Source organism: Pteropus alecto, unplaced genomic scaffold, assembly GCF_000325575.1.
Source record: "Pteropus alecto unplaced genomic scaffold, ASM32557v1 scaffold24, whole genome shotgun sequence".
In the NCBI taxonomy this organism is placed as follows: Eukaryota; Metazoa; Chordata; class Mammalia; order Chiroptera; family Pteropodidae; genus Pteropus; species Pteropus alecto.
Genome location: NW_006439192.1, coordinates 8,192,121 through 8,212,240, shown reverse-complemented (window position 1 = coordinate 8,212,240; position 20,120 = coordinate 8,192,121). Strand labels below are relative to the sequence as shown.

The following is a 20,120-nucleotide window of genomic DNA, read 5'->3' as shown; positions in this document are numbered from 1 at the left end:
TTAATATAAATGATATCATTTAATATTTCTTATTTATGACTGGTTTATTTCATTCAGAATAAAGTTTTCCAGGTTCATTCATGTTGTAGTATGTGTCAAAATTTTATTTACATTTATTTTGATTATTGAATAATATTCCACTTAATGTATATATCACAGGGATATTGTGATTTATAATAAGAAATATAGTGTATGGCCATGCCATCCTGAACATGCCTGATCTAGTCTGATCTCGGAAGTTAAGCAAGGTCGGTCCTGGTTAGTATTTGGATAGGAGACCACCTAGGAAGACTAGGTGCTGTAGGCATAAAAATAAATAAATAAAATAATAAGGGATTGTAAGCTGACAAGGTCCTTACAATCTGTGAGGCCAACCAAGGGTTGCCTCGCCTATAATAATAATAATAATAATAATAAATAAAACAAAATAAAAGTTCCTGAATCCATACTGAAATCAATCAATCCATCAATTAATTAGTAGGGGAGAGGAATTCTTTCTTTAGCACAATTCCAAACAATATATGCAGGTACCGACCCATTTTGGGAGGAGCTTAATGTCTCTCCTATTGAGTGCTACCTAGACTTTGTGATTTACTTTCAAAATGTGAAAGATGGAAAAGAAAAAATAGTAACTTTACAGTGGAGAAATCTGACAGGCACTACTCTGACCAAGTGGTCGACATTAACATCACTAGTGATAAATCATGATGCTGTCATGTACCCTCTAATGTGATGCAGTGAGAAGGGTATCTTACTTCTCTGATATTTTCCCCCCAAACTCATAACCCCAATATAATCATGAGAAAACATGAGACAAAACCAAAATGAGAGACATTCAACAAAACATCTCACAAATACCCTTCAAAAATATCAAGGTCTTGTAAAGCAAGGAAAGCCTAAGAAATTTTCACAGACTTGAGATAAGAGAGACATGACAACTAAATATTATATAGGTTCCTAGACTGGATTCCGGACAGAAAAAGAAAATAGTAGAAAAACTGGTGCAATCTAAACAAAGTCTATGGTTTTAAAAAACGAACAAACAAAAACCCTTTGACTAAGTACTATCACTCTTAAGTACTTATCCTGTGGGAACAATAATGACAGGTGTCAGTGGTTCTCAAATTTTAGCATACAACAGAATCACCTGGAGGGACTGTTAACAGCCAGCTTGCTGGGTCCACTCCCAGAATCTTACTCAGCATGTCTGGGGGTGGGGAAAAGAGAGAGAATTTGCCTTTATAACTAGTTCCAGGCTGCTGCTGCTGCCACTGATCTGGGAACCACACATTGAGAAACATTGACATATACAGATATTTACTATAAGGATATTTGTTATAATTATCTTAGATTATATACTTTTTCTTTATTATCTTTTTCTTATGAATGTTTTCAGATCTTTAAAAATGTTTTCAAACATTTCAAATGCTTCTATAATATGTATGTGTTGCTTTTATAATAAGAAAAATATAAGTTTAAGCTAAAAAGGCAGATCTTTTTCACATGATATCCTTAATACTGAAATGAGATTGTTATGATAAGGGCAGACTGGCACACAAAAAATGCTATTGGTGCCTGCTTTTAAAAATAATACTCAATTTATTAAAGTGAAAAATCGAAGAGCTTAGTTTCCCCCTAAGCTTAAATTCAACCTAAAAATAGTATTATTATAGTTATCAGTCTAGCAATGTTTAACAGTCACTTCCAAGGGAACTTTAATTAATATATTTACATACTCCTAAATATTCTGCCTCATTTACAAACTTGACTAAACTCTCTTAAAACATATTAAACTTCAATTTCTACATATTTTAAATAAATCTAAAATCAGTGACTCAGTTACATGTTTTACATTTTACTCATAAGACTAATCGTTCAGAATTTCAAAATGCCAAATTCTTTTAAACATGACAATCATTTTAAACCCACAAAGATGAAGATTATTTCTAAATCCAACATAAATGATCAGTTCTGTGGGTCTAATTAACTTCTTTACATATGTATTGTTATGGGTTAAATAATGTCGCCCCCAAATTCGTATGTGGACCTTCTAACCCCCTGTGTCTCTAAATGTGGCCTTATTTGGGGATAAGGTCTTTACAGAAATGATTAAGTTAAAATGGAGAGGGGAGAGGCAAAGGAGGGGATGATACACAAGAAGGCAGAGAGAATGCGCCTTGAAGACCACGTTAACTGTTTCACAAGTTGGAGAAAGCTGATGACCTGAGAGTTAACTACTGGAAGGAAAGCAGCATGAGGAAGTGAAAATAAGTTCTCGCTAGCTGGAATAAAATGTGTTAATAAGGAAACACCCTAGAGAAGTTAATATATTTGTCCTTATCCACCACTAAAAACACTTTCCTTTGGGATAAGTGACAGTGTCTAGCAGAATCCTCTGTTTGCATATTCATAATCCTTGAGTAACTGAACAAGAGATTTACTTACTCTGGCTCTCGCTTGCCACATTTTTAAAATAAAGATAATAATTGTCACAAAAAACTGTCCATCATCCCCTCCCAACCTCCTTATCCTTTTGGAACTCACTGTTCCCTATTCTGTCACTCCTAGGAACGGCCTTCAACTAATAACTAATGGAAGTTTGTGGGCAGATAACCCACAAACTCTGAGATGTGCTCTATGCCTTATCTCCCAAATCCCCATGGACCGAGCTGCAGTTGCCTCAGGTGATAACCTGCTCTTCAATGTGCCCCTTTATTGGCTTCCTTTCCTTCTCTGTTTCATTTCCCCATTTCCCTAAAGATTCTGCCTAGAACTACCTCCTAACGAAATTAGATGCCCTCAAATCCTTGATTAAAGGTCTGTATCTGGGAGAACCCAATCTAAGACAGTTATGTATAAGTAATTAACAAGATTGCATCGGAGAGAGAAAGCTAAATTCAGATATTTTGGGGGAGTGGGGAAGGCAGTCCCCTGTTGTATAGTGGAAAGAACCCTAAAATTGGAGTCAGAAAACATGGATCATAATTCTGGTTCCATCACATATTAAATGAGTAAACTTAGAAACTGGATTTCTTTGAATTTCAATATCCTACTTTATAAAATGGAGATAACAATTGATAATTAAATGGGGTAATACATGCCAAAGTGTCTAGTCCATAATTGATACTCAAGAAATACTAATTCTCCTTTTTGCTTATATCTTCATGTTATTAATGTGTAGTTGAAAAAGACATTGTTATGTCATAGAGAGATAAAAGGCTTTCTGTCAGTCTGGCTTAAATTTGACTCCAGTCCTGGCCTCAGCACATGATCGTGGACAAAGTACTCAATAAAAGAAATAGCAGCTTTTCCCTCTCTGCAAAAATTGAACTATTAAAGGCCTTTGTATTAAAGAATTGAGGAGATCTTATTCTGATTAACAGATGTCCCAGATGTTTATGATATAATCAGAATTATAATGTGGAATTAAAATTTTATATAACATGACTCCCACCAATCACTCCAAACCTCCTCTCCAATTAAAAGCTTAACTACTTTTAAGTTTGGGGAAATTTATAAATAAAATATTGGCACATATATTTATTACAGTCTGTTATGTGAATTTGAATCTTAGCTTCTGTAGGTCAATCTTTTGAAACAGATTTTTCAAGTGTCTTGTATCTGAATGGTCTATCAAGTGTACTTCATAATGGTGAACCAGCCATCACAATATTGTGCAAGCAAGCATGCACACACACATACACACAGTACTGTTTTACTTATTTAACATGTATATGGTTGTTTCTCAGTTAGTTTTTGTTGGTCACTTTAGCTCCAAAGAATCAAAAAATTTTACCCAATTAACCAGAATTTGATTGCATTGGTTACTTATCCCCATTGGAGATAGAATTGTTATTAATCTTGAATTTTAAAATGGTCCATTTACGGAGATTAGCAGCGTGTTCATAATAAAGAAATCTTGTTTTTCACCTACCCTACTTCTTTATAGTGAATTTTTAACCTTTAAGGCCCTCTCATATGTAAATTTTTTGTGAAGGCTTCTTTAACTCCCCCAGGTAGGTGGGTACCATCTTTAAACCTAGAGGACCTTCTCACTGTTGGTATAGCCTTCTTTACATGTGAGGTTGCAATTTTTCAATCTCTTTTGAAACAGTAAGCCCTGCAAGATATCCATGTCTTAATTCATTTGTGTCTCTCTAGTGCTGTTATCATGTCTGGTACACAGTAAATGCTCCGTAACAGTTGTTAATTGAATAAGACTAACATTCTGCTATAGTCTGTTGTGGTCTCCCCAGTTTTCTGGGAAGAAAGAGCTTAATGAGACTATTAATCTTACAAAACATGAGGCTTCGTGTTTAAGGATTTTGGTATTGAAAGTTTTCTTTTTCTTAAGAGAATAATAAAAAAGAGATAATGTGATATTTGCTAGTGAAACTGGCTAATGGTCACTGTCTAAAATTAGCCAAGTATCAGTTTGTGCAGTGTCTCCTTCTTTCTGGCTACTGTTTAGCCATTTTAGAGGTCAACCAGATGTTTGTGCAGCTATCTGGGTGCATGCATACTCTTGACACTTTCCAAAGTTAGGCCAGGGATCAGGTATGAGAAGCTGTGGATTTTCCTTGTAATTTTCCTATGGGCAGCCATCTCAATAAATGTGTCCTGCTTGTTGTGTTTCCAGAAACTCTTATCAGTTTGAATTTGAAGGCAAATCCTGGTTAACTACCTCATCAGAGATGAAGACTATAATGACAAATACATAAGAGTCCATTGAACAGAGTCTGTGTGGTGGAAATGTGTGGGCGAATGCAATTCTGATACCTATCAATCCTGCTACTGTGCAAGCCATTTAGCAGTCACAAATGACTTAACCATAATGCAGTCAGCAATCCCAGAGTAACGCATTTCCACTCCTGTCAAGGTAGTACAAAGGATAAATTAGCTCCTACAAAGAAGAGAATAGAAATAGAGAAATAGCTCCTTAAACACTTTTCTTAAAGCACTTAGCTTGACTGCCTCCATCACAAGCAGCTGTGTTACTTGCTGATCTTAATACTGATGATTTGCATTCACATGGTAAAAACTCAAATTACTTTACAAATATTCTCTTTAAAACTTACGCTGCTGTTGTGAAATAAATGCATGATTAATTGCATTTTATTGCTTTTTCTAGGCAGGATCTTAAGCCATTGAGTTTGATTTACCTAGAAAATATGATGATTTAACAATGTACAAGACTGATAAAATGACTGCAAAGTAATGCAGTTAATTTTCTTAACAAAGTTTCTGAAATTCTGTATTACGATTTAAAATACAAATTAAATATCCTTATTCAAATGCTACTGCCACTTTCAGAACTGAGATTTGGACAGCTTCAGTGGTGGGAGTGCTTCATTCATCCTTTGGCATTTTAGAAATAGCCAAAAGACGTCCAAAGCCAAGTCTAATGAATACAGTTGACAGTCTCACTGCCCAACAGAGGTTGAGTAAAAATAAAACAGTGATTTCTTTTCATGTATATCTTCTAATTTGGCTTTCTGAAAATTTTCACATTTCCAAAAAATGTTTTAAAATGTAGCAGCATCACTTAAAGAAGAGTATAGCCTCTCAAGAGATACATATGTCAAATCACTATTTGAATATGTAGGTTTGGGTATAAATTCTCTTAATAGTCCCTTGACCTTCCCCCTCTGCCTTACCCTGCCACCACCAATAACTTTCTCCCAATTCTTCCTATACGCATGAAAGGATTACTTGTTTTGCATATGCATCTTAGTGTTCCATGCTCTGAGAAGACAGGACATCTCCTGCCTAGATTGATTACTTATTTCACACTTCTGCATGGCTATTGATTATAAACTCAGAGCCCAACTGCGGGAGGGCCCAACCAAGCAGATATCTAGGATGTCAATCTATGTGGAGCAACAAACATGATTGGGGTGAAAGAACATTGCCAAAAAAAAAAAAAAAAAAAAGATTGAGAAAATTGTAATTACCAAATTCCACTTCCTAATAATAGTAAATGCCCTAATAATAGCAAACACCCATATGCAGCCCCATCTACAACAGGCACTGCTTTAAATGTGTTAACTATATTAACTTCTTTAAATCTCACAGCACCCATATGATGTAGGTACTATAATTACTTCCATTTTAAAGATGGGGAAAGTGAGGCACAGAGAGGTTAAATAACTGTCTAAAGTCACACAGCTAGGATGTGGCAAAGCCTTTATCTCACATGGAAGAACTGGAGATGTTAGGACAAATACTTTAAAAACCTCTTAGAAGAGTTCTTGAGATCCTTCAGGGTTATGCTCCAGAAACATAAGATGTTCATTTAACTCTTGACTAAAAAGGGTCAGCCCACAGGTTTTTTGCTTGGCCGAAAATACATAAAGCCTAGGGCCAAAACTGCCTTTGCAGGGCCAGGAAGAGAGTCTGAGAACACTGCCTGCTATCAGGGTCCTCCTCCATTCTTTCTCTAGTCAGCTCTCAAACTCTCCTCCAAATAATGTGAATAAATGATCCAAGAATATAAGGTTGAAGGAGTAAGTGTATTAGTCTGTTTAAGGTGTTAAATTATTAGCCTGCATGAGGAGCCTATACATCTTTGTCACAGGCTGCTCAGATTGAGTACATTTTAATGGAACTAGGCCCCCGAAGTGATTCAAAAAGAGAAAGAAAAGAAAGAAGGGCACAAGGCTCGAACAAAAGTAATACAGGCACCAGCATTACGTTCTGATGATAGGATGGGGTTCACTCTCTAATTCCATGAAAGCTCCTGCTAAGAGACTGTGTAATGAACTTTATTTGCTTATTTTTGTCCCGTTGGGAAAGGACCAGGATTCACTGTGTTATGCCACCAGGGTTCTTGCTGAAGCAGTAGAATCTTTCTCCTTTTTCAGTAAATAAATTCCTCACTTTGAAATTCTCACAGAAGTTCCTATGCTTGTAGCTAAGCCATTATTAGGCAAGAAAACATAGAAATGGAATTTAATGTTTGGAAGAGCCTGTATTGACTACACTGAGTAACTTGACTCTTAGAAAGTCTATCAAGAGATTTTTAGAGATGCACCATTAGAAATGTGTTATATTGTGTTGTCTGCCATGAACCTCTGTTCTTTCCAATTATTCTGCTTTTTTCATGAAGGACTGTTTCTTAAGGTTCTGTTTCTGTTTAGGAAATAAGCATGAATATAATCTATGGTATACATATCTAAGCTTCCATCAAATAAGCTACCCCTTTCTCTTCATTCCCAAAAATCTTACCTTTGATCTCTAACCAGACAAATGTTTCCTGGTCCCATCAGAACCAAGTTATGCCTGGATGGTGTTACCAGTCAGGTAGTATGATTTCAGGCAGTCTCTCCCCAGATATTTCTCTTACCTACCTGGATGCAGCCTGCTATGTCATTATTAGTATTTCTTCCTTCAATTTCAGATTTTGATCTTGTTAAGGGTTGCTCTTTTCCTAAAATATATGCATTTCAAACTGGTAGCATTTGCACTTCGGTGTGAAGGATTTTTCCAAGAGTAGGTATAATAGATCAAAAATTTCAGAGAACTTTGATCTATGAGGGCTTTGAAGTAAATGAAGAAGCCACTACTATATATAGGACAGTGTGTGTGTGTGTGTGTGTGTGTGTGTGTGTGTGTGTGTGTTCAGATATTCCAAAACAAGACAAAACAAATCTATTTTCCAATTTAACAAAAATATAAAAATGATTAATTTAAGTAAACTAATTCCTGTAAACCAGGGATCCAGGAGAGTCTATAAACCAGACTGCTCTTTTACTTATGATTAAGGGGAGGAGTGTTTGGCCAGAGAGCTGTGATCTGTTATCTGTGTGGGTCTAGTTATCAGACAGCCTGGATTTTCAAAGATTATACTGAATTTCAAATATTCTGTTACATTTCTCTACAAATACTCTCCTATATTTGGAACTATGTGTCAAGATGTATAGCTTGCTGGTGAAGAATATGTGGAAAATGTCAATCCTCTACTTAGGATAACCCTTTTAGTTAGATTACCTACTCAGGAAGGTATACCATATAGAGAGATTTTCCATGACGATCCTGGAATCAGAGAAAAAAATACTTTCCACTAGGATAAGGTCCAACTGATCTATCACCCTTTTCTTTTATGCTTTCTCTCCTAGAGAAGAGTTCTATGAATGTCGTACCATGCTGTTTCTTAAAATCAAATTTGTTTGTCCTTATACTTTATCTAGAATTATATTCCAGAAAGTTCTAATAGTCATTCCTATGCTGTAATCAATCTTATTTCAGTCAAAAATAGTCTCTCCTTCCTATACTTTGCTAATTTCACCTTACCTGTAATTCATAGTAGGTATAACATTTTATATTCACAAATGCAGGTGCACAAAGATGTGATTTTTTTAAAACCAAACTTAACGTAACCTGTAAGTACCCATTTCTACTAGGTAAGCCAAAACTTAATCATGTCAATTCAAATTCATTAATTCACTTCCACTTAAAAACTGTATCTTTCTGTGCTTACTGAATCAATCCAGAAGTTTCTCTACTTTGCTGCCTTTGTCCCTGAATATTATATAAGTTTCAAAGTGGCTAACTTATTCTGACTTCTTGTCCTGGAACCAGGTGAGGGCTGTCTGGCCCACTTTCTACACTGGGTCCTCTTCGACAGTCACTGAGGTATAGCTTGTCTCATCCAATCTTGGACACCTGTTTCTAGCCCTGCCACATCTGCTGCAGTTATCTGAGGCCCTGGCCTGGACCACAGATGATGTTCTGCATCACCTCAGCCTAACAGAGAGGCACTTCTGTGCACCTCCTTGAGGCTGGGAAATTCTAAGTAGCATTGCTACTTTTTGCACACCACTCTGGGGTGTTCGCATCAATGCTCTGCCTCCCAGAAACTATCCTCAGCTTCCATTGGACTTAGTGCTCTTCTCCAAGTCCTGCATTTTCCCAGGCTAAGCCCTGGTAAGCCAGGCAGTGTGCTTTCTCTTCTAGGACCTAGGGTTTCTATCAATGTTTACATAATCCACTTTCAACTGTGGATTCATTCTATGGCACCAACCAGTTATTCCTGACCCCATGATTTTTCCTTCTTACTTTGGATGAACTTTTGTGTCTTGATGGCAGGAAACGGCTCTTTAGATGATTACTCATAACATAAATGCTCTTCTGTGAGTCTTCCCTGGCTGTTAGCACTTTGGAGCTTAATAAACCTTTTCTCTATAAAAAATTCCAGCTTTGTCTGTGGCCATGCCACACTGAACAAGCCTGATCCCGTCTGATCTCAGAAGCTAAGCAGGGTCGGGCCTGGTTAGTACTTGGATGGGAGACCACCTAGGAAGACCAGGTGCTGTAGGCATAAAAAAAAAAAAAAGGGATTGTAAATTGACAAGGATTGTAGAAAGACTTACATTGGAGGGTATTTTTTCATCTATTTTCAAAAATGTCTGAATTGATGTTGGAAATTCAGTGATAATTTCTTTGTTTCTGGCTGTTTTTGACCTCCCTTGGGAACTGTGCATATGGAAGAGAGTTTTGTTTTTCTTGGGGTCTGCCAGTAAGTGAAACTTCTGCTTCCCCTCCTCACCTTCATATATTTTTTCCAAGGCTCATTTCCATAAAAGTCATCACAACATAAACCATTTTGTCATCTTCTTTTTACATGTATTGCTTGCTACATTTATTAATTTCTCAAGGTCACTTAACTTAAGGATTGTAGTCTTGTGAAGAGCAAAGTGCATTGGATGATTAAGGAGATGATTTGATTCAGACTATTGTACTAGGGGACCATTCATTAATGAAGATTATCTCAAAGAAGAGGAAGATACCCTGGGATTTATAAAGACAGGTAAGTAAGTGGAGTCTTATGGGATTGGAGAAGAGGGTGGAGATCATTCTTATCTTAGAATATGCCAAGGCAGGGTGGTTCTTTGTGTTTAACCATTTCCTAGAATATAAAGAGGGGTAATAAAATAAAGTTTAATATTGTAAGTTCCTTTTTTTGTTCAAGAAGAATAATATTCTTCTTCATTCTATCAGGTTACTCAAAAAGCTAAAAAAAAAAAAAAAAACAAAACACCTTTTACAGTCTTTAGTAAAGTAGACAAATGTAAACACAAGCTCTTCCTGGAAATCTTATAAATAAACCCTCAAACCTTAGTTAGCTTTGACCATGGTAAATAAAATTTATTTTCCATGGGCTTTCTACATCCATTCAGGTTTTGTCCTACAAGATTTGTCCTACTAGTCATTTTACCTTAGAATAAAATCATTCTCTCTCTCTCTCTCTCTCTCTCTCTCTCTCTCTCTCTCTTTTAACAGAAATACATCCTACACGTGTTGCATACAAAGTTGTACCTCCCTGCTACAATTGCTCCTGGTAGAGCCTCACTCACACATATTATTTAACCTTGATAACTTTCATTTCACATAGAAAACTAGGAGGCAGATAATTGTGGACCGTCACACACCAATACATTTTAGCAGACAAGCTGAGTTCGTGAATATATATCTCAAAGCTCCCTATAGCCATGTACATCCCCATAACACAACTTCTTAAAGTGGTAAAAATGAATATGTTCATTAACATGCAAATAATCAGTGTCTCTCATACTATATAAAATCAGAGGCAAAAAATATATAAACTTAAAATTATGTTTATTTATTAATGTTTCAGTATTCCATCTTACTTTGAAATGACCTAGGCATTTAAGTACTATCTAATTTTTTAACTCAATTTAGTGTAAATCTAAGGTTTTAAGTTTTCTAGAGAGCTTAGAAATTCTCTTTCTACTGACATACTATAAAACATAATTACTGCTGAAATAAAGTTTGCTATGGTAATGATTTTATTTGGTTAAACACAAAATTTTATTTTCCATAATTTTAAATGTTAACAGTCTTAAACATTACTAATAGTAGCTTAATCAGTAAACTTGTATTAGTTCCTGAAGTGCATTCTTAAGTAGAATAAAAATCTATGTATATATTGTTCTTAACCCTAGTAAGTCAGAGATGACATGGTTGTTTTTATTAAACAAAAAATATTAAACCAGTCTTGCTATCAAAGCTTTATCTAAATTATGTGAACTTGAATTTCTAAAACATATCCAACTTGGTTTCTGTAAAGGTAATTTTTTAGTCTAGCACACTGAAAGTACTTGAGATTCAATTTCCTTAATTTCTGGGAATTGTAGGAAGATTCAATTTATGTAAGTGCTAATTTATTGTTAAGCTATCAGAATAGAGCTCCTTTAAGAAATTTTATAATCTAATTTAGTAATACCATCTCGAAGTAGAGAAATATTACATGCTCACACAAATAGAGGTAAAAGCCTCTCTGGATTGCAGATTCATAATCATATAGGCATAGAGAGACCTTTTAGCTTCAGTTCTAAAATTTTAGCCATGAATCAAGCATAAGCAAAACTTATTGGTCCATATCAAAGAGCTAATTACAAAACTTATCGGTCCATATCAAAGAGCTGTTCTCTTCACAGTGGGTATGAATCTTTAATTTGAGTTCAGTATAGATAGGTAGACAAACAAATAGAAAAGACTGATGAATCAGATTATCTGTTGTCTCACACCCCAGAGAAAGATCTCTATAAATCATTTATCCATTTAGTCAGACCTTGAAACCAAAAGAAGCCAGAACCAGACACTAAGTAAATACTGAAGAAGAAGCAAAGTCAAATCCCTATCATGCTGCCCATGGGCAAGATTGCAGACCGTGCATGAGTAGTTAGACTCACTGCTGGGACCCCAGACCATGGTCAAGAATGAAGCCCAATGGGCTCCAAGAGGCCTCTTGCCCTGGGTGGGTAAATGAGGATCTGAAAACAGGGGGCAAGCCTGTCCAAGGCATGACACTTAAATTGTGAAAGACAAATGTACTATAAAATTAAGGAGATGATTGTATTTAGTCTTTTGCAATAGGGATAGCATTTATTAATGAGGAATGTCTCAAAGATGAGTGAAAAAATGTGGGGTTTATAGGGGCTAATAAATGAAAAAGTCATGAGGAAGTATGAACAGAAAATCTTATGGGATTCATGATAGAGGACAGTCTTATCTTGGACTATGTAAGGGCAGTGTGGTCCTTTGTAGTTAGCCATTTCCCAGAATATAAGGAGTGGGGAGATTTCCTAACCATCGAACCCAAGGGCTCAGATGAAGTTTGTAAATGTCACTCTCTCACCTTCTAGGAGATGTCGACTCAGATGGTTTAAGGATTGGAGTAGATATGAAGAGGCAGAGCTATATAATTTGGAAAAGTTATTCAAATGATTTTGATCATTTTACCTACCAAATAAAAATCTCTTGTTCTCTAATTTCCTTAAGGTCAGCAATTATATAGTGTATCCCTTTGTAACACTGGGGAAGTTATTTAATTTCTCTCAGCATCTCTCTCCTAGTCAGCGATATTAGGAGGTTGTAGAAAGGTTTATTTATCCATAAAAAGCAAAAGATTGGAAACAACCTAAATGCATGTCAATGGGGGAAGGAATAAATAAAATGATTACACATTAACTAACTCAATTGAATCTTAGTCCAAGGTTTTAAGTAACCTACGGGTATTGGATATTATGCTCAAGTTGATACACTATAAAATATGACTAAAAATTTTGTCAGAATCAAGACTCAAATACATTGAAGATAAATTAACATTTTTATGGGCTTAAGTATTATGTGGGAATATCATTAGCTTTTTCTTGATAAATAATCCAACATAAAATATTTAGAAAGTTCAAATTAACTCGTTTCTTCATAAGGAAACAAACCTCAGTCTTATAAGAACAAATATACTCTTATATTCTGTACTGATAAAGTTTTGGAAAAGACATACTGCTGATATTTTTTTCTCTCTTAAACCCAAATTATTAAACCAAGTATTTCTCTTAATTGCGTGAACTTGTATTCTTATATAAAGATATTTTTGAGCTGATCGCTTGTAAATTTTACTCAAAAGTCCAACACATTTTAAATTTTACAAGTTCAATTTTCTCTTTTTCTGTGTATTTTTGAAATATTATCTCTATGGATCGATACGAGCAGAGCCCCTTTAGATACACTGTAATCTAATTAAACCCTTTGGAGGAAGGAAAATATGTGCTACCTAATAACAAGAATTAAAGATCTTCCTGAATTATAGATATACACACAGAGAGAGAGCTTATTGTTTCAGTCAAAGTAAAGGCAGAAATACAAAAATTCGCTCTCCAGAACTCAAAGAGCTTTTCACTTCCTCGGAGGACACAAAATTCTTAATTGATTTGAGCTCATAAATAGACAAGCACACAAACAAACTACTGACAGATTGTTTTTCATCTAACAACACGAAGACCTATATCATTCATCCAATTTGTACCACTAGGGTTTTATTTAGCATAGTTATCTGTCCCCTATATTTTCTGTAAATTCGTAGTTATAGCTAGATATTTGATTAGATTCAGTTTTGATTTATTGGCAAGAATTCTTCTTAAGTTAAATGGTGTACTTGAATCAGGATGTACTGTTTGTCTTTTTTGTGATCCTAAATTGATCAGTGGGTTCAGATGTTGTCGGTCTGAAACTCCCATTATTACGCTCCCTTTCAGCTTTTAATCTAATGATTTTAGGTTGATGATCAATGCCTAGGTACATTATTTCATTAAGGATTGCAAAGTGGTGATACTCTATCATACCTTCATGAGTTATTAGCCGGAATGCTTCAATTAAGAAAAAGGTTTTTTTGAATAAGGAGGTGACATAATCAAAATTATACTTTAGGAGAATAAATCTGATGCTGATATGAAAAAATAGGTCAAAAGGAGAGATACTGGGGACAGATAGAATTTAGAATTCTTATGAGTTATCTCTGAGAGGTAACGGGTGATCTGAAAAAGGTCATAATGAAGGAGGAGAATGACAAAAAAAATATGCTATGTGAAACTGGAGCTGGCCACTGCAGACCTGAAAGAAAGAGATCAAAGAACCTGGCGTATGGGGAAACGTCGGTGCCACTAACAGGAACAGAGAGGACCAGTAGTTTGGAGAACAGGAGAGCTGATGAGTATTACTGTGTCTGTTTTCATCTCTTTATTAATACAGAAGTTCTCTCCCTGCTGCATTTTCTATTGCTTTGGAGAGTCCGACTTTTAAGAGCTTCACAGCGATTGTTAATTCCCTCAGGGCCCTCCTTCATGATCTAATATTTCTCGCCATCTGGACATGGAAAGATTTTCCTGACATCTAACTAGAATTTTTATTCTCTACTTTTTCCTTTGTGACCTGAAAACACAATCATTTTAAGGGTTTATGGCGAGGCATTTTGATCTTTTTAAGTTTGAGGGAACACTGTGATGACTCAGCTAATTTGGAATTCAAAAGGTTGTCTCTGAGGATCTTTTAAATATATAAACAAAGGCATTTTATTCCATTCCATTGCCCCTACTTAACCTTTTTTCTACCCCCTTAAAAGATTCTTCTCCTTCCTGCATTCTTCAATTACTGAGCTGTCACTTCCAAGCATGGCCTCCTGCTTGAGTAACCTATGCGGACAGTTTTTAGCTCTCTAAGCCTTTGCCCATAAATTACTCTCCCATTTTCTAATCATATATGTTCCTATTCTCTTAACTCCCTCAGTTAATCTATATTGTTCTGGCATCAATGTGCCCAGGCTTGTATTTGGGAGTCCAGAGCAAACTTATCAAAGAGACTTAAAAAGAGATTTTCTCTCTTTGCTCCACATGGACAAGATTCCAAAGGACTCCATCTCATTGCCTGCCGATCCGTTGGTTATTCAATGTTTATCAATGTTCTTCCTTGATGCTGGAAAAGTTACATTTAACCCAACAGCATAGAATTCAGAAATGAAGAAAGAATTTGCTTCTGCTTCATTCTGGTTGTACTACTGCTTAGTCGAGCCGTCAAGTTCAGAGAAAGATCATTTCGGTTGTATCACAACATAAATAATGTATCTTTTCTTAAATACTTCATAGAAATTGAATGCTTGAAGTGGAACTTTTTAAAAATTACACTATAGGAGCTGGATACATAAAATAATCTTATGTACAGACTTTCTTAAAAAGTACAGAAACTCTTTTTAACGATGAATAACAACTCCTTAACTAATCTGTCAAATTTTTGCATTTGAATTTTCTTTCAATGTGATTGGAGTCTGGGGACACCCAGCTTTCACTTCTAATATACTTATAGAAAAAATAATGCAAACACAGAGCAGAGTATCAAATTATGCCAATGATTGGGATTTTTAAAAATAAAGGATGGAGCGTGAGATGGATTGGTCACTTATCTTCCATGGGACAAGCCTGCTTCTGAAAAGAAAAAGTATCAATAGGTTGGTAGATGTGCTTTATGTTCTAGTACAGTCAGTGCAGCCACTCTGTCCTCTGTCTCTCACCACTAGCAGAGAAAGGCAGTCACTGAGAATGAAGGCTTTTATATTTGGAGCTGGTACAAGGCTCAGAAATGTCTGGGGCTATGTCACATAGTTCATGATTCTTCAAACTCTGGAGAAACAATTATTATATCACTGTATCCATCTTTTAGGGAGCCTCTAAAATAGACTGAGTAGCCTCTGAAAAAGGTTCTATTCTAAGTTCTCTAAAAGAAGCTATACCATCCATAGCAATTTACAGATAAAAGCTCACTCAGCTCAAGGGACATCTAGTGTGGGAGCTAGCCCCATCTGGCCTCTGGGATGGAGATGGGACACTGTTCTCTAATTCCTGTATGGGACGATAAACATATTAAAATGAGTCAGATTATGGAATGAAAACTGAGTCGAGCTTTCTGAATTCCAGGCCTTGTGAGGCCACCACAAAGGCAGCAGGGCTGATTTGCAGGCCAACGTGCTGTGCAACACACTGGCTGTTAAAAACTGGCAGCCTTGCTGATGTGTGGTTGAGGTCATTGTAATTGGTGAGTTGTTAATGTTTTGGACATAACCCCCGAGAAAGTATTTCTTACCAACTTTAAAAAAGAATTGATTCTTGAAATAAGAGTAACCCCTGACCTCTTCAGTTCCACTCACTCAAAAAGATATTTGAGCATTATAGATCACAGAACTCCCACCTGATAGTTTATTTATATGTAGTTCTCAATTTAGCTATGCCTTCTACAGCTGATTGACCCAGTTATCTGGAAGCAGTTATCTGGTGGTGGAGGATTCATTTTTTTCTGCCTGGTATGTGTTAGTGAGTTGCAAACATAAAAAACCTTTCTGAAATGTGTGCTGGATGGGTCACTTTTTTTCTCGCTAAATCTGAAGTCTAACATGGTCATAACTGGATTGAGAAGCTCCAAGCAAGTCGATTGAGTGATACGTCTCACCTCATATTTAAAACCGAGTGAAATCTGGTTAAAATGAGCACCCAGGCAGCTGATAAGGAGAAAATTCCTCTCTTAAGGACTGTATATGGATGAAGAGGTAGTGTGTTGTGCAGTAGCTAATCCTAGCTCCATCTCGTTGCCAGGAATTGGGGAGGTAAGGGAACAGAGTATGTGGTAAGGCCATTTCCTCTCACCCATTGCATGCATGTCACTTCAGACCTCCACCCAACAGTCCCACAAAAACCAAGGTTATTTTCCTGACTCGCCATTGAAAAAATGGTAAGTGTAGCCAAACTCCTGTTCTATGGGTGAGAAACCACTAATACCCTGACTTCCCCTGTCTTGAAATGAACTTACCACAGAATTGCCAACTGATAATTTTTTATTTCACCTCCTATCCCACTTGTTTTTTCTAAGATCATGAGTCCCAGGGGACTGAGTCTGAAACCCACGGAATTCTCTCTTTCTTTATTCTCATCAGCCTAAGTGAATTGAAGAATGAGATGATCTCGTGCATAATTCAGACCATGATCTTGCGTTGAGGCTGGGAATGGTGGTGTGGGCTATATCCCACAATTCTAAAAACAAATGGATTAGTCACTCAGATGTTTGCTTTTCAGAGCGTAGCTGGACAAAAAGCCCCATGATCAGATGGAAGGTCATCTAGGTCTTGTTATGACCTATTCAGCAAAAGAGTCTGAAAATATAGTCTAGCCCCAGCAGGTACCTGTTAAAAAGATATCCTTGAGTCTGAAAATGCCAAAAATGTGTTAATTTTGTGACCCATCAGTAATAAACTGTAGAGACAATTAGCTAAATTCATCTAATTTGTTGAAATTCACAGCTAGGATTTAAATTTTCAAGGACAGTGGCTATAGCTGTTCTGCTTTCCAGTATACATAAAATCTTTAGTATGATATCTTCTCTGTAATTATTTTAATAGCATTGAGTTGAAGAAAAATATCTGCAACTTCAGTGGGCCTAAGTGTTCCATGCTCAATACTACACTAGTAAAATAGTGAAAGACCAGGCAAACAAAAAGACCCTCTAGACAACTGGAAACAGCTTCAATACATCCAAAGTGATAATGTCAGGCCATGTTGGATTAGAATACAGATAGTCGGTTAGGTTGCTAGTAAGTGATGCTGTTGCATTAGGACACAAATTTCCCAGGGTGTAAAGTGACAAATTCTCCAAACTTTAGCCAATGAAACCTAAGAAGAAGTATTATTTTTTCAAATATTGACTCATTTCTTTTAGTGCTTATTTTTGTCTTTCTCCATAATTCCTGTGGAAGTTATAGAAATCAAGCAAGTAATCACTGTTTAAAGGAAAAGGCAAGGCAAATTGTATCTTTTCATTACATTAAATATGAGAGGGAGATCCTTGTGTTATAAGAAATCAAGCTATAATTATCATTATTCTTTGTTTTGAGTCATTTTGAACAACTTTCAAAATCATGCTTAAAGAAATCATGAAATTATCCTGCCTTTGCAAATTTTTATAATGTAAATTAAAGAGTTAAGGTTTTGATGGCTATAATCACAAGAGCATAAGATAATTCATGATTGATAAGTGTCTGTGTATCATCTGCTTATACTCTTTATTTATGGTGTGATTCCTTTTGCATTTATAATTGTGTTTGAGTGTTTAGATTTATATTTGTATAACACCATAGGTACGCAAATATTTAAACAAATATTTTTCCAGTATGACAGGAAAAATTTGTTTCCCATCCCTCTTCATGTGTTTTTTAACATAAATTTGGCCACAGAACCATTTGCTTTTTAAAAAGCAGATACTGGTGCACCAACAATTAAGAATAAGTGAGCACTGTAGGTTTTTCTACAACAATCTTGTTAGCAGGTAATTTATGAAATTAAAACAAGTGACAGACCAAATTCTAACACAGAGATCATCATTTATTAGCAAGCAGGCATAGAACATATCATAGACTGCACATTAGATAGGGTGACCAATTGTCCCAGTTTGCTCAGGACTATCCCAGTTTTAGCACTGGAGTCCCAAGTCCAGGAAACTCATCAGCCCTGACCAAATCGAGACCTTTGATCATCCTAGATACACTCTCTTCTTTTAGATGCCCTGAAGCAAGAGGAAGTTAAGCTTAGAGCTGACAACTGTAGGCATATCTGTACTATTGGCTGGACACAGAATGACATAGGAACGCAGCCTCAGGTGCCACTATTCAGGAAAATTCGAAGAAACTTCTAGATTCCTGTATCCTTTTCATGTAAGAGTGGAGTGTCACTAAAATATTTTAGCCTATCCATGTCTCAAAAACCACTCATTTCACCATGGAGAACTAACTCATTTCTGTCATGCTAGTTGATTAGCCATTACTTTAATCAAAGAAACCCCATTTCTAATACTCATTGATCTATTTTGAAAAACCTTGATTGTTAATCACCAGAGCAGTTGCAGCAGCATCCGGGTTTCTGGGTACATGTTTCCTGACCACCAAGAATGTGGATAAAACTCACACTATGCATTTATATGACACCATATATGATCAAACATCTTAGAGTAAAGAACAGTTATCAAAATACCTCATGCCTCAAGACAATTGAAGGAAACCCATAGACTGAGAAACTTGGGAATGAGTGCTTTCTAAGGACAGGAAATCTGAAGAAGTATTAGCTAATGACTTTCAGAACATCAAGTTTGTCTCTGCAACAATATCAAACTTCAGCAGAAAGAAAGTGAAAACTCCCTAAAATTACAAGATTAAAATAAATCCACGCCATTCTAGCAAAAAGTCGACCTACTAGAGAGATAGTTTTGTGGAATTCTAGGGCTTGAATTCTAGTCCTTTCCATATGTCTTAGCAAGCTCTTTAACTTGGACAAGTCACTTCACTTTTTTGAATTTTTGTCTCTTTCATTGTAAAGAGTAGTTTATCTTAAGACTCTTTTAGCTCTTAAAAGTGTCTAAAGTCTAGATTATAACTCTAAATATTTGAATTTTTCACTTTGAGTTTGACAGAAATAATTAGCTTTTCTTGTGTTTTGCCAGCATTAAGTAGAAACTTGGCTGACCTCCATGCTTCCAGTTCTTTAACCACTATCTTTCACTCTGCTAGAAATGGTAGACGATTTCTCTGAGGCAGAGAATATAGTTATGAACACAATGATGTTTTGTCTATGCCATGGTCAGCATCTTGAAGGTGTCTGAGTCCTTTTGACTCCTAGGAATAGTGAGCATATTTTGGACATTGAAAGAGCTTCATACAAATATTCTGAGTGTGTGTTTACTTCATATTTAAAGACAATGCCCCAAATAGTCATTCTCTAGGAATGCAGCTCTTACAGCTTTGGCATTAAATTTCTCTAAATGGAATTTGCTGTACAGATAAAGCACAAACAGAGCAAGCTTTGACTCTGAGGACATTTCCTTTGATAAAACATTCTCAAAAAGGTCTATGGGAATAAAATTATTTAGCCCTTTGTTTATGTGATAGCAATGATTTTTACAATGCAAGGTGAAGATATCCAGACCAATTCTTTAGAATGTTTCACTTGATTTCTCAAACTGATGTGCTGTCTTAGTCTGACATCTAAATCAAGTATGGCCATACGCTTCAGGGCACAAATTAGAGGACTGGCACCAGACTACAACAGTTAGGCAGTAGAGAATCAATACGGGCCATTTAAGCAACAGGACTGACTATGTTTCATTTTTGACACTTAAGTTTATGTTTATTGAGTAGAGGAGCTTTAACTCCACAGCAGCAATAAACTCGTTAGGAAGTGTCAGCTTGGATTATAGAGCATGGTAAATAAATATCACCAGTGCTGGACACAGTT

General features: G+C 36.0%; 1 long non-coding RNA gene, 1 other non-coding gene and 1 pseudogene across 2 annotated transcripts in view; 2 read left to right on the top strand and 1 right to left on the bottom strand.

The window, feature by feature from the left end:
• Positions 1–20,120, bottom strand: part of LOC112483343 — a 99,169-nt gene that overhangs the window by 42,373 nt on the left and 36,676 nt on the right. The gene's annotated exons all lie outside the window — the stretch shown is intronic.
• Positions 189–307, top strand: LOC112483443 (annotated as a pseudogene).
• LOC112483411 lies at positions 9,201–9,319 on the top strand. Its single transcript, XR_003047629.1, has one exon. It is a non-coding gene; the product is annotated as a 5S ribosomal RNA (ribosomal RNA).